The sequence below is a fragment of the Eubalaena glacialis genome, chromosome 10, assembly GCF_028564815.1.
Source record: "Eubalaena glacialis isolate mEubGla1 chromosome 10, mEubGla1.1.hap2.+ XY, whole genome shotgun sequence".
In the NCBI taxonomy this organism is placed as follows: Eukaryota; Metazoa; Chordata; class Mammalia; order Artiodactyla; family Balaenidae; genus Eubalaena; species Eubalaena glacialis.
Genome location: NC_083725.1, coordinates 74,588,034 through 74,603,004, shown reverse-complemented (window position 1 = coordinate 74,603,004; position 14,971 = coordinate 74,588,034). Strand labels below are relative to the sequence as shown.

The 14,971-nt window shown below is 40.6% G+C and overlaps 1 protein-coding gene across 3 annotated transcripts in view; it reads left to right on the top strand.

Moving 5' to 3' along the window:
• Positions 1 to 14,971, top strand: part of DENND2B (DENN domain containing 2B) — a 171,320-nt gene that overhangs the window by 13,019 nt on the left and 143,330 nt on the right. For 2 of the 3 annotated variants that reach the window (XM_061201421.1, XM_061201422.1), the window contains exon 2: positions 7,946 to 8,079. The exons of the other annotated variant lie outside the window; for it this stretch is intronic. The gene's annotated coding sequence lies outside the window, so the exon portion shown is untranslated. The remainder of the gene's footprint in view (positions 1 to 7,945; positions 8,080 to 14,971) is intronic. 3 annotated transcript variants of the gene reach the window in all.

Genomic DNA, 14,971 nt, shown 5'->3' with positions numbered 1-14,971 from the left:
TATTCTTTATAGAAATATAAAGAAATTAGAAGATGACTATAGTTCTCCTCAGATGATTTCTGATGTGCACCAGAGGTTGAGGACTGCTTTTGTTCCTACTTTACTCAGCACATTGCATCCCGAATGATTTTCCTCAAGTGCACATCATGTCACTTTTCTCCTCAAAAATATTGTCTCTCTACGCCCTTCAGAATAAGATTAAAATTTCTTAATATTGTTCTCATGGTCTTCCTGGATCTGACCCTATATTAGTCAGAGTAGGATTAGTTTACACTGCAGTAACAACCCCTAAAATTTCAGTGACTTAAGATAGCAAAAGCATATTTCTTACTCATACGACATGTCCAGCGTGGGCCAATAGGGAGACCCTCATTTATTCAGGGACACAGTCTTCTCCATTGTCTCACAGGGCTTTGCAGGGAAGAGAGGCATGGCGTCTCTTACCCATTCTTCAGTACTTTGGCCAGGAAGTGACATGTTGCTTCTGCTCACAGCCTGTTTGCTAAAACAGCCCCATGGCCCTGCCTAACTGTAGGGTGACTGGATGATATAAACTTCTGGGGACTGGGAAGAATATCAGTAAGCACTAGTAGTACGTACCACCGACCTTTAATCTACCATTTAAAAAAAAAATTGAGGTGGAATTCATACAACATAAAAGTTAATCATTTTAAAATGTGCAATTCAGTGGCATTAATTACATTCACAGTGTTGTGCAACCATCACTTCTGTCTAGTTCCAAAACATTTTCATCACCCCCAAAGGAGTCCTTATACCCATTTCTCCCTCACCCTGGCCCCCGGCAACCACTAGTTTTCTTTCTGTCTCTGTACATTTACCTGTTTTGGATAGTTCAGAGAAATCATACAATATAGTGACCTTTGCGTCTGGCTTCTTTCACTTATATGGTGTTTTGAATGTTCATCCACATTGTAGCATGTATTAATACCTCATTCCTTTCTGTGGCCAAATAATATTCCATTATATGAATATACTACATTTTGTTTGTCCATTCATCTGTTGATGGACAGTTGGGTTATTTCTACCTTTTGGTTATTGTGAATAGTGCTGCTGTGAACATTCGTGTACAAGTATTAATTTGAACATCTGTTTTTAATCTTTGGGTTGTATACCTAGGAGTGGAATTGCTGGGTCCTATGGTAATTCTGTGTTTAACTTTCTGAGGAACTGCCAAACTGTTTTCCACTGAATCTACATTTTTAGTCTGTGTTACTGTAGTCAAATGAGGACCGGTCATTGTTCCTAAAGCTACTATTTCACAGCTCAGGCAATTCCTTTGGTTTTGAATTATCTCCCCTTCTTTTCTATTTATTGAAATGGAAATTCTAACAATCATTTAAGGTTCAGTTCCAGCCCTCTCTCCCTCATTTCTCAGTAAGAATCTCTACTACTTCTGCAAATTTCTATATTTCCTCCTCATTGTCTCTTTTATACCACTTATTTTATTCTGACTAGTTGTTTATATATATTTACCTTCCTCACTAGATTATAAACTTGCTTGTACAGTTTATTTCTCTTTTAGTCCCCGTGATCAAAATCAGTTTATTGCAGATGTTTAATAAACACTTGTTGAGTGAATAAATAATGAATAAATAGCTATATTTATATAATCATTTTTTCTTATTTATTATAGATTCTTTTTTTGCAAGTAATATGGACTAGAAGATATTACATTCTTATAATTCTTATTTCGGGGATGCTTGTTGGGCAAAATTCAGTGAACTTAGTGACAAGGGCAAGTCATTCTTTTTTTTTTTTTTTTTTTATTTATTTATGGCTGTGTTGGGTCTTCGTTTCTGTGCGAGGGCTTTCTCTAGTTGTGGCAAGCGGGGGCCACTCTTCATTGCAGTGCGCGGGCCTCTCACTGTCGCGGCCTCCCTTGTTGCAGAGCACAGGCTCCAGACGCGCAGGCTCAGTAATTGTGGCTCACGGGCCCAGTTGCTCCGCGGCTTGTGGGATCTTCCCAGACCAGGGCTCGAACCCGTGTCCCCTGCATTGGCAGGCAGATTCTCAACCACTGCGCCACCAGGGAAGCCCAAGTCATTCTTTAATGTAGAGATATTTCTTAGATATAAGGCTGACTAAGCCAGCCTTTCTGAGCCTGTTCTTGTCTCTAATCCATCTAATGAGCACCTGGCATCTCATCTTATTCTCTGTCAGGTCCAGCCCGCCCAGCATCATCAGTCAAGCTATCCTAATACTTTCTTTAAATAAATACTAAATAGCCTGGTATTTGGAATAAAACCCCAAACAACATTATAAAACAAGAAAAGAAATGAACTTAGGTCTGACTGAACCTTTTTGTAAGCTGATTATAGAAAAAGAACCTTGCTCTTAGGTGCTATATCTTTCATGTACTTTGGAAGGGGAGAGTGAAAGGCACTATTCAGGCAAGGAAAATAGATTCTACTATGAAAAAGGAGATAAGTGAAGTAGTTCAGTTCCATTATCCCTTAAATACTTTAACAAATTAATAACTTATTTGTAATTTTATGTTAAAATCCCAGTTAAAACACTTAAGAAAGTAATAATCACTGAAATCCAAAGGAGATTTATTATCTTGACAAAATTAATTTGTATCTTAAAGGATAGGTTCTTAAGATCTTTATTAATAACCCAAAACATATGTTAATTATATCTACCAGGAATACTGTTAATTTTCCCCCTTAAATTCTGTGTAGATATAAATAAAATCTTTATTTTATCCCAATAGAAAATTTTCAGGTTGTGAGAGAAAAATATCTACTGTCTTTGTGTATGTATATGCCAGAAATTTCTTACAGATTTTCATTGTCAGTCAGTCAACAGGAGGAACTATTTATTGGAGGGATTATTTGAGAAAAACATAAAATCAGGAGGTTATTTACAAACAGATGTGGTATTTTTAAACCATATCTGTATGTTAACCAACATTGCTGCTGAAGCTATTTTGTAGTCTGGAATTGTGCATAGTAATATTCACAAGCAAACTGAAAGTTGAATTCTGCTAATCCTACCAATAGACTGGGGTAGAACTTGAACCCTTAGCCTTGCTGTAGAATGGTGATTTTTACCTTTTTTGAGATTATGAACCTCTTTGAAAATCTGTTACAGTATATGGACCTCTCCTCTCAAAAATGTGTTATGCATGCATAAATAATTGTGCATTCTCTTTGAACATTTCTGAAAAAATATACAAGAAACTCCAGTGATTGCCTGAAGAGGGAGGAACTGGAGGACAAGGGTGGGAAGGAAGACTTTTTTATATATTCTTTTATACTGTTTTTGAAGTTTTTAAACCAGGTATATATCTTACCTATATATGTATATATATATATATATATATATATATTTTAATGTGTTTTCTTAAGTCACAATGTTAAAAATTTTTGTACACAATTTTGGGTTCTGTGATTCTTTCCCCCTACAATCAATTCCTCAATTTTAAAATCTTCTTAAACTTTTGTAAACAATGTATAGTAGGAATAATTTTTTAAAGCATTCAGTTTAAGGATTTTTTTTTTTAAAGTTAGGCTGTAAAGGTAACTGTGCTCCAGTATGTTGCTTACCGTGAAGGAAAGAACTATATTCTATTTCAATTCATATAATATCTTGCTTGATTCCTTTCGGAAAGCCTGTATGAATGTGTGGTGATAGAGGGGCTTTCTTCTAAGGGAAAACTGCCATACATAGAACTGACAAAGATCTTAGAATTAGTTTAGTCTAGTGTTTCTTAAATTTGGAGATTCTAATTCTGTAGATCTGGGACTGGAGCCAGAATCTGTATTTCTGACAAGCTTCTTATGTGATTCTGAAGGGTTAGGAGATGTAGGAATTAGTAATCTAGTACACACTATTACGCTTTACTGACTGCAAAAACTAGTTGCGAGGATTCATACTACTGACTTAGTTAACATCTGTGTGAATATAAGTAAGCCTCATTCGCCTTTTGAGGGGCTTGGAAAAGAGGAAAGTAAAAAGCCAAAGGGAGTGACAAGGTCATCCCTTTGCACTCTTGATAGCTATTTCTGAGGTGTGCTGGGCCCCTGGAGATTACAGATCAGAGGTTGTTTTATGTCAAAACTGGCCCAAAGTCTTAAAGCTTATGGAAAAACTCCAAGGGTAAATATGGGGTGCTTTAGAAATGAGGCTCTACTTAAATTTAGGGAGAATGGAAAGCAGGATTGGATTAAATAGTACTTGTTGAGGTTATGGATTAGTGATTAGTAATTATTTTCTTTAAAAAATGTTTTAGGATGATTTCAGTCTTTAGCATTTAAGTTTAGCTGTTTCAACAAAACATACTATTTTTATTAAAAACAAAAATTTTTGAAAAAAGGAACTGATATGTGGAAAAGCATGACCTGGAAAACTTAAAGGTCATCTGGGCCGACCATCTTTTCCAGTTGCCTGCCTTAGCGAAACCTGGTTATTTGGATCATGTGGCATAAATAAGCCACCATTGCCCTTTTAATGACCACATATAATATTATAGGCAGAGTACCTAGGAGGAAATAACTGCTTCATGAGTACTAGACCTGTACACCTGAAAGACTTCCTTGAAAATCTTAAGCCCTTTGTTCCTCAAAGAAAAAAGAAATGCCAAAGCAAAATCCATGAACCAGAAAACCCAAACTACTCACCATGCTCAAGTGCAGGATTTAAAATAGCAAAAGGAAGTAAAGCCCATCTCTGTGACGTCAAGTGCTATTTTGGTATACGGCAAAATAGTTGAATTATAAGTCCCTCAAAGTTAAAATGTTAAACAGACCCTTGGCTATAAGATGTGTTGCCAGGCATCTGTATGGAATATAACCATGTAATCAGAGTGTATTGTGCTTCTCCACACAAAGAGAACCAAAGCTACTGCTTCTAAAGATTAGGAAACTTTCATTAGACTGACAGAAGACAGTACAGAGGAAATGGCTTGGGGGTGGAGGAGATGTATGAGAGAGGATAAAAGGAACAGCATTCATACTATCCAAATTAGAGCCAGGATGTTTATGCTCAAATCTTGTCTTGGCTCTGTGTTGAGGGGACTGAATAATGGGGACATGGGAAAGTGTATCTCTGAGATCCCTAAATTAGGCACGAAATACACCAAATTCTTCTTATAAATGCTTCTTATTTGCAGCAGTGTCTACACATTTCTGAATATATATTGTGATTAAAATCCAAACCCAGCTAATGCTAATTATTCCTTCCTCTCTTTTTGTTGCTGGTGTTCTTTCTAAAACTGTTATTTCATTCTGTTGTTTACAAGTCACATGCCTCTACCGGATTGTAACCTTATGAGGAGTGTTTTTATTTATCTTTCATTTATTCAAATAGCATATACTTATTGTGCACCTCTTTCATGCTGGGCACTGTGTTAGGCACATAGGCTACAGTTTTTAGCAAGATAGACCTAGTCCTTGTCCTCATAGAGCTTATACCTCCCTTAGCACCTTATACATAGTTGGCTTTTTTTGTCAAGTGATGTGGACATTAGGTTAATGCAAATCACTAAGTTAATACCATTTAAAATAGCATTAAAAACATTTCAGATGTCAGTGTCTCTAATAAATCTTTCGCTAGTATTAAGATGAACTAATACTGACATCAGTGGAGTTTAGACTCAAGACTATATTTAGAAAAGTTAAGGGATGTTACTTTCTTTCTGAAAGAGAATATCTAATTAAGGTTTTTCTTAGGAATTAAAAAAGTTTGATGCATAATTTGCAAAGCATTGGCAAACAAAAAGAACAACTATTCGTATGTCAATATTGCTCTCTTACTTTTCTTTAGCACATGTAAGAGGCAGCAGCAGCAGTAGCTGCCAGAGATGAAAACAGTTACTATCCTGGGTCTGAAGAGAGAACATCTTGATGCTTTCCAGTGAGTTGGCTTTCTTTACAGGTGTCACGCACAAGAAGAACAAGACTTTAATAGAAGTTTTAATAGTTTTGGAAGTGGGAAACTTAAGAACCTCTGTACAGAGCTTGGGAGTTGCAGGTGGAATTTGCCTGGAGAATTGTTAAATTTTGTGGCTTGTGTTCCCTGAGGATTCTTCTACATGACTTCTCTTGTTGCTTGTGGAGGGTAGAACTACCCTAATTTGAGATTGGAGAAGACTGGAGAAGGCTCAGTCCATCCAGATAGCCCAAGTCTCCTGAAGGGTTCAAGCATGTCAGTGAACTAGAGTAGAAACTCACTGTTAGATTTTGAGTTTGGAGTAAAGCTTGTTTTGATTTGCCTAGTTTCAAGTTTTCTCCTGTGTTTTCCAGTAGAGAAATGAAAATCTTGGGTTTTCCTTATGTAGAACCAATTCACTTTACCAAAGACTGACATATTTTTCACACATAGACAACTATGTAAGGCCTTCTGCTAGAAAGGCCAAACATATGCTCTGGCACCAATTTTATTGAGATAAAGCATTAATACTAGTAATTCATGTTAATATCCTTTTTTGGCAAAGGAACAATAGACTATCAGTTTGGTTCTTGCCACTTTTTCTGTTGGATCAAGAACAAGTTAAATTATCTTCAAGATGTATCAATATCTTAAACTCCCCATTATTTTTTTCCCCCATTATTTTTGATGCTTGCCCTGCAGCTGAGTAAGTACTTCTTTAGGGTATGTGACAGTTGAATTGGCTTGGGCTTTGGAAACATGTCTTGGCCTTAGAGCCTGTTTATGGTCATTCTTTTCTTTTTAAAACAAATTTTATTTATTTAATTGATTAATTAATTTATTTATTTTTGGCAGTGCGGGCTTTCTCTAGCTGTGGCAAGTGGGGGTTACTCTTCGTTGTGGTGCGCAGACTTCTCATTGCGGTGGCTTCTCTTGTTGAGGAGCACGGGGTCTAGGGTGCGCAGGCTTCAGTAGTTGTAGCACACGGGCTCCGTAGTTGTGGCTCGCGGGCTCTAGAGCGTAGGCTCAGTAGTTGTGGTGCACGGGCTTAGTTGCTCTGCAGCATGTGGGATCTTCCCGAACCAGGTATGGTCATTCATATACGTTTGCTCCTTCAAAATGTAACTAGGTTTGTGAAAGTCAATTTTGTGCATTTCAACATTAAGTTCTATTTATAGTGATTTATGGGAAGAGAAATTGGGCTACATGGCTTCCTAACATCCCACCAAATATGTATGGGTTTCGATTTTAAGTGATTTGCATTATTCTTTTCCAAGTGGATAGTCATACTGAGTTAACAATTTCTTTCAGAATTCCACTAATAAATCACAGACTCACACTGCTAGTATTCCATTGCTTTTTCTTTAATGACACCTTTTCTAGTTTTTGGTTTTGCAAGCTAATGGAGTATTTAAAACAAATTCTCAGAATGCCCTTAGAACTTTCGGTTCAGACCAGACGCCTTGGAACCCTAGTGCTTTCAGAGTTCTTCCGCTACTCCTGCAATACCAAATGTAGCTTCTTTTAGTGTCTTTTTGGGTTTTTCAGGGCTCCCCCAGCCTAGGGCTGGGAGAGCGGAAAGAGCTCATCGGTTAGTTTGAAGGCAGGCGGGCTGTACAGGCAGCTTTTCCCAGACTCTCCCAGCTCCGGCTTTTCATGCATACCAGCAGAGCCGCTTTTTTCCTCCAGTGATTGAAACCATCTGGACTGCAGGGGGGTCACGTGTGTATGAGAAAATGACATAAAGTTTCAGACCCCCTTGTGGTTTGCTCCAGACCCAGACAATTCTTGGTCGGATGGTCCGAGGTGAGGGCCGGTCCAGTTTGAGGACCAACTCCTCACCCTGCCCCCGAGCCCCGTCTTCCCATACCCAGCGCCCTCCCTTCCCCCTTTGCGCACTCTCAGCGCGGTTTTCTTGTTCCCTCCAGAGCCTCGGAGCACACCCCCTCCGCCAGGCTCCAGCAGCCCACCCTTTCTGTCTCGGGTGGAGGCACACCTCCTCCACGCCCCCCTCCACTCAAATCTGTGCTCCCTCCTTTCTCTCTCCCTCCAGCCCGGCCGCAGCCCTGGGCGCGGATGCCCGCCCGACGACCGCCCTCTCTCCCGGAGCGGCTCCTCCTCCGGGCTGCGCGGCTGCAGTCAAGCCCCCATCCGTGCGAGCGCCCAGCCTGGCTGGGGAGCGCAGAGGTAAGTGCGTCTGGGCCGCCGCCCCGGCTTTCCCTGCCCGTCTTATCGCCGGGAGGTTGCTTGCTTGCCCCAGTGCCCTTGCTCCAGGCCGGGTGGCGGGCAGGAGGGCCGCCGGTTCCGGTTCTGCCTCTGGCGCGCCCTGCCCTGCCGCTGCAGTCCTAGCCCTTTTCCCGCTATTCACCACTCCTCGCCCCGGAGGTGTTCCAGCTCTGGGAGTGTTTGCGTTCGGGGGCCTCTGAAGGCGCAGACGAGCTGGGCTGTTGGGGGCTGCCCTCCGGACGCTCGTGGCTAGCCCTACTTCCCGGCTCCGCTGGGGCGCGCAGTTAGGGTTGGGGAACATGGAGCCGAGGGTCTGGGGAAGTGCAGAGCTGCGGTGTGCGACGAGGAGCCCGAAGTCCGAGCGGTCCTGGGAGTGGGCTCTGTGCGAGCCCCTGGACGCGCCCGGGCTGCTCTGCAGCTCTTACCTGGAGCTGTGGTAGTTTGTGTGCAGGCTCCTTCAAGAACACACACACACACACACACACACACACAACTCAAACAAAGGAAAATGAACTTCGCATTCTATTACTTTGATTACCTTTCCTTTCTTGCCCTTGTTCTGAAGTGCACTAAGTATTAAAAGTGTATTTTTAAGTGACCCAGGACTAAAGGAGCACACTTCAGCCAACGTTTATGTCACCTTATTAAAGAATTCAGTAGTTTGTAGAGTTCAAGAGACTGAACGTTTTCAAGTGTTTCTAAAGGGAGATTATTGCATTTTCCTGTGGTCTTTATGAGACTGTGGTTTATAATTACTTGAACCTGAGTAAAACAACTTAACTAAGTGAGAGAATTGGCCTTAATGCTGCCTTAGTCCAGCTCTTGCTTTTATCCCCATGCAGGTGTTTCTGCTGTTTGGACCACAGGGTCTTGGGAATGGTGAAGGGGTCATTATCCCATCTCCAGGACTGTTTTGAGCTGTCCTTTATGTGCACATACGTCAATTGGCCATCTTAGGACAGGCCACAAGGTTAAAACCCAAGTGACTGTATTAAACTGTTTTTTTTCTTTCTCCAAGTAATATTTTCAGAAAGTGAATCCCTTCACTGATGAGATTTTTCAGAAATAGGGGTTTCTAACGGATCAGAAATAGTCTAGTTTCCAGAAAGCTAATCAAAGGTAGAGACCAGATTGCTCTTAATCTGTCTCCCATGCTGAATTAAGGGCAGCACAAAGCAAGGGCTCAAAAAGAACCTGTTGAATGCATGGAGTGAATTAAAGCTTCTTGGTCTCTGCCGGCTTGGCTGAGAGTCCCCCTGTGACTACATAGATTAAGGCTTCATTTTCATTTACCCAATAAATATTACCCTTGGAAAAACTCCCCAAGATATGGGCGAGATTTGCTCAAGTGTATGTGGGAAGTGGTATTACCCCCTAATTGGGCCAGAAGGGCAACCATTATTGGTAGACAACCCCAAGGCAACTGAATCTTCAAAGTATTTTTTATTGAACACTTAAATTGTTATTGGCTTGACAGTTGATAAAAACTTTGCTCTTGGGTTGGTGGACTCATCGGGGAAAGAGGAGTGACACATAAGAGAACAATAAAAATTTTAGATCCATTGGCTTAGACTATAAGAATTATAGAAGCCCAGAGGAGAAAATGATTATGAGCCAGGGTAGTTTCATAGAAGAGAAAAGATTTCAATTAGGCGTTGAAGCAAAGCATGGTTCTGAAATTAGTGGAAAGTTGATGGGGAGAATTTTCAAGAGAAGAGAGAGTAGACCTTTTGGATTGGAGCTAGGGAGAGAAGTGATGCTTACTGAGCATCTACTCTGTGCCATATGCCATGTTCTCTCTTCCATCTTCTAGTGCTATGAAGTAGGTATTGCTGTTCTTGTTTTAAAGAGAGATGATCAAAAAGATAAGTAACCTGTTCAAGATCACACAAATAGTAAGAGGTAGAGCTGGAATTCCAACTCCCTGAGGTCTGATTCTAAAGCTTGTGCTTCCCCAGCTGCCTTCCACAATGGCAGTGGCAGGTTCAGTTGAAGCAGACTGGTCAGCTTGAATTCTGGCTCAGGAGCTGGGACTTTATCCTGTAACGTTGTGTAGCTTTTAAAGATTTTTGAGAAAAGAAGTGATGGGCAATGTTTTTAGATTAATGTGACATCTGTGTACAGGAATGTGACATGCTCATCTTAGGTAAAGTGCAAGATGTAGTTCTTAATTAGCAGGTTAAAGAAAGTGAGTGTAGTCAGGATATCTGGGTGTGTAAATTCCTGCCCCGTTTCCTTCGATGGCTTTGTTCACTAGGTAAGAACGGGTTGCACAGACCACAGGGCTGCCAGGGATCAGAGAAGAGCTGGGTCCGAGCAGGTGAGCGTTGACATGGAATGGGTATGCGGAGCAGCACGACTGCCGGTTTGTCATTTACGTTCCCCATGGGTTTTTCAATGCTTTGGTTAAAAATTTTTTTCTTTCCTGACTACCCTGGGATGTAGATCAATGTTGTGATTTGTTTAAGAGCCTTTCCTAAGTGGCAAAGTTGAGCTCCCAAACTAGGGCCTCTGCCTTAAAGATGTTGTTTAAGTTGAGATGCCCTTTCCCCCCAACATTCCGTTGCTTCTTATAAATGCTGAATTTTAAAACTTGGCACTAGCAAGGTAAAAATGAATTGAGATTACCTTTCTTATTAATAAGACCAATTAAGAGAAAATGTACATTTATTTCACTTTTTGTTATGGAGGAGCAATAGGATACTGTGTGGGAATTTAGAAGGGATAGGGAAGCCAGGATTTAGAGATGTGCAAAGCTCTTTCTACCTGGCCACATTTCTTACCAGTTAATTGTGTTGTTCATGTGTACAGCTAGGGAGTTACAGGGCCATTGACTGTCCAAGTTTATAGGCAGGCCCTTTGATTCTCTGCAGATAATGGGCTCAGGAAGGGCAGCAGTGGGTGGAGCCATTTTGTTGGAATTATCTCCCACTTTGAATGAATACAATCTAGATTTCTTGCTCTTCCTTGTGCAACCTCTAGGCCTTTTCCTCCTCTGAATGTGTCAGTGCTCTGAAGACTTGGTTCTTAGGCCAAGGAATATCAGGTAACAGGAGGCTGCACAAAAAAGGGCAGCTGACAGAAAAATCAAGTTTGTCAACTAAAGAAGTTTTAACTAATGTTAGTCAACCATGTTTTTTTGTAAAATAAAAAAATGCAAAACCAAAATTTGATCTCAGTTCTCCAAATCCATTTTTATCTTTAGGAGCCTCTAACTGGAGAGCTTGCCCTGTTGAATGAGGCTTTGGTGTGTGAAATTCTCACCAGCACCTCTAAACGTGTCAGGACATGACTCAGTTTGGGTTTTGGACCTCTGAGGAATGTGACCTCTTGGTGTAGGGGATTTAGAGTCCAAAGATACGGGTTAAGTTTCCAGCTTTGCCATTTATTTAGAAGTGTCTGGAATTCGTTGTTGGAGGGATTTCTTAGCTCAGTTTATCTAGTTCTTCTAGATCAGGTTAGTCTCCCAGGATGAACTGTAGTTCATGTCCTGATAAGTCCCTTGGTTCCTTCTCGCATTTTGTATCTTGTATCACCTGAAAGCCATTTTGCTTTATCTGTTGCCTGTGGTTATAGATGAGAAAGGAAAACCATCTAGGATTCTCTCCAGAGAATGGCAGATCTCATTGTTAGTTTACTGGTGATCTTTTGGTATGGATTTCTGTGAGAATGCTCTTGAGGTTAGTTTTGAGAGTTGGGGTCTCAGAAAGAGACTTTGGCAGTGCTCTTGTTTAAATGTCAGAGATGTTTGGTTGCATTTTTGGCTCATGGCTTACACAGTTGTTAATGTTTTTATATTTCGTAAGCATCTGCCATTTTTATAATTTATTAAAGGAGTAATTTAGATTTTCTAAGATAGCTAAAAGCTTAGAAAAATAGGACTAGAATATCCTTTTGATACTCAGATGTAATCTCCTAGTATAGTAGAACCACTTGACTATTTTAACCCACTCCACCTCCAGATATCCTTAAATCTCTACCTCCAAATATCCTTAAATTTTTCTCAAGAGATTTGCTCTCTCTCAAGAGACTTCACAACCTCTCCAGGAAATGTTTTCTGAGCTTTCCAGACTGATGATCACAGATTATCTCCTTGTCATTAGCCTGAGTTTTCTTTTAGTGTTTCTTACTTTTACTGTTTTCCCATCCCTCTTCAATGCATAGTTGTTCACAGAGTGGACAAATTGTCTTTCCTGGACCCTAATGTCAGCTACCAAAAGTGCAGATTGTTCCTTCTGTACCCATCCTTCCCTTCCCTTTCTCTGGCTAAACAAGCTGAGCTTTCTCTGTTTAAGTCTTGCTTTTTAGACCTATGATTATACTTGTTGTTTTGTGTGTTATTTTATGCAGGAAGTCAATATCAGATATGCTGGCAATTAGAGCTTTCAGATTGAAGGGAGCCTTTTGGAAATAAAATGTGCTTTTTTTCTCCCCTATCAGCATGAGTAATTGTGGAACATATGTAAACTCTGGAGATGATCTTTTAAAAAAAAAATTATCACCAAAAGAATTTTGCTCAAGTCCTTTAAGGACTTAAAAAGAATCCAGCCTTTGCAAGATTGCAGTACAAGTAACAGACTAACCCAATTAAGGCCTTTCTAGAAGTGTGGGAATCATTTGTTCAAACCGGAATTTAGGACCCCCAAGAAAATATGATAGAAATAATCTGCTTAACCCTTTATTAATAGCATAAGAAAGAAAATCCTTTTTAATGGACCTCTTGTGATAAAGGGCCATAGTGATGGCATAGCATAGTGACATGCTGAGAGCCCTGATTGTCAGTGTTCTGGAAACTACTTTGAGTGGACAAGTGTCAATGTTGGTGGCTTTTTGTCTTTCTTTGACATGAAGTTGGGATCTTGGTGTTAATTTAGCTAAGGACAAGTTTGAATATAGATATTTGTAGATTTTTTTCCCCTTCTCCCTACTCTTCCCTTTCTTGAAGGCTAGAGTGGAGTAGATATAGCCTCTAGTGAAGGAGTCAGTGTCTTGGGACATTTTGTCAGACACTGGTCTTCAAGGAAGCACTCTGTATTGCTACCATTTGTACACTCTGGTGTTCAACTAATGTTATTGAATATCTGCTATGGACAAAGCAGTGGCTAGTGCTTTCAAGCATCTGTTCTCTTATTGCTTTTCTTCAGTGAACATGCTTAATATTAGGTGTTTGATGAATTAATTAGTGGGTAGAGGTAAGAAGTTAGATGGGAAGTAATTTTTGGATACCCCCGACTGGATTACTGCTATGGGGAAGTGGCTGTTTGTACATTACTCTGGCTTCTGCTCTAGATGCTGAGATGACCCCTGATAAAGAGGCTCAGCATGTGGGCATATATTTTCTAGTGAGTGAACGGGGCGCCGTCAGTTATTTTTGCTATTAGTCATGTTAGGTTACATATACTGTTGCTGGGAACTCCACTTAGTGTAATATCTCCTGCATTAGAAAGTGCCCAATGGGTTAGTAGTAAGGATTGCCTGGAGAAGTTTTTCCTGAAAGTCTGGCCTTGCCACTTGAGCCAGGGATGGATTCTAGGTGCTTAGACCCGAAGGGTTTCTCCACAAACCAGAGTGATCCTAACACTGGGATCCAAAGGGAATGGAAGTTCTCCTGAAATTTTGTACTGCTATGGGAGGGGAATCAAAGCTTGTGCTTCTCAGTGGACATTAGAATCTATACACAGAGACCTAGGGATGAAGAAAACCAGCTTACAAATGAATATTTAGTGCTGTATAGGGTTAAGAAGAGCATGGAAAAATGGGATTTAAGGTCAGAGTGTTCATTTGAGTCCTTAATGTACAATTAATCAGAGATAACAGCAGTGAGGGTTTTGTTTTGCTGTTTTTTTTCTCCACATCTGTGTTTTGACAGGTCACTGCCTTGAATTAGAATAGAATTTAGGACCAAAGTGTTTATATGGAAAGTGATAGCAGAGTCATGGGAGATGGGCAGAGGATACTTTGTATCTTATTTCAGATGGACCATTTTTAAAACCCCCGTAAGTAGCTCAGTGGTCCAAATTAGTTAGAAATAGCTTTGCTGAAAGGTATTGGTAAAATAACATTTAGCAGCCTTTTGTCTGTTCCAGGTTTAGATATGAGTGAGAAAGCCAATTTGGGAGCAGTTTCATGTGCTCAGCTCTGCCCACATTCAAATCGCCGACATAATTCCCATATCCTTGTCACTGTTACTGGTCCCTGGGGGCCCAGGGGCAGATCTCAGGATCTGAGGCGCAGATGTGGTTGAAGCCACATCAAGAGTTGGTCCTGGTGGGTCAGCATTATTTTCTGTGGTTATCACCAGCGCTGGGGGCGTGGGGAGGAAGGTGGGTGGGACAGTGAAGAAAAACAGAAGGGCATATAGTTCTGTGGAAATTGAGTAAAGAAATAAACTCTTAGAACTTCTTTTTCCCCCTCATTGACTTTTACTTTTGTTCTGTTGGAAACTCGTATCACTTGAGGTCATTTTATAAATACTCAGAGTCACTAGCCAAAGGCATTGTGACACCTGTGCATTGGTGGAAGGAGCCCTCCTAGATGATTCTCTGGATGTGTATTGGGCTTATGCCCATTTTCTTTCCCTCTTTTCACCTAAGTTTTGATGCTGTTTTTTTTGTTTTTTTTTTAAAACATTGCTTTTTAAATTTTATTTTATTTATTTAGTTAGTTAGTTAGTTAGTTATGGCTGTGTTGGATCTTCGTTTCTGTGCGAGGGCTTCCTCTAGTTGTGGCAAGCGGGGGCCACTCTTCATCGCGGTGCGCGGGCCTCTCACTATCGCGGCCTCTCTTGTTGCGGAGCACAGGCTCCAGACGCGCAGGCTCAGTAATTGTGGCTCACGGGCCCATTTGCTCCGTG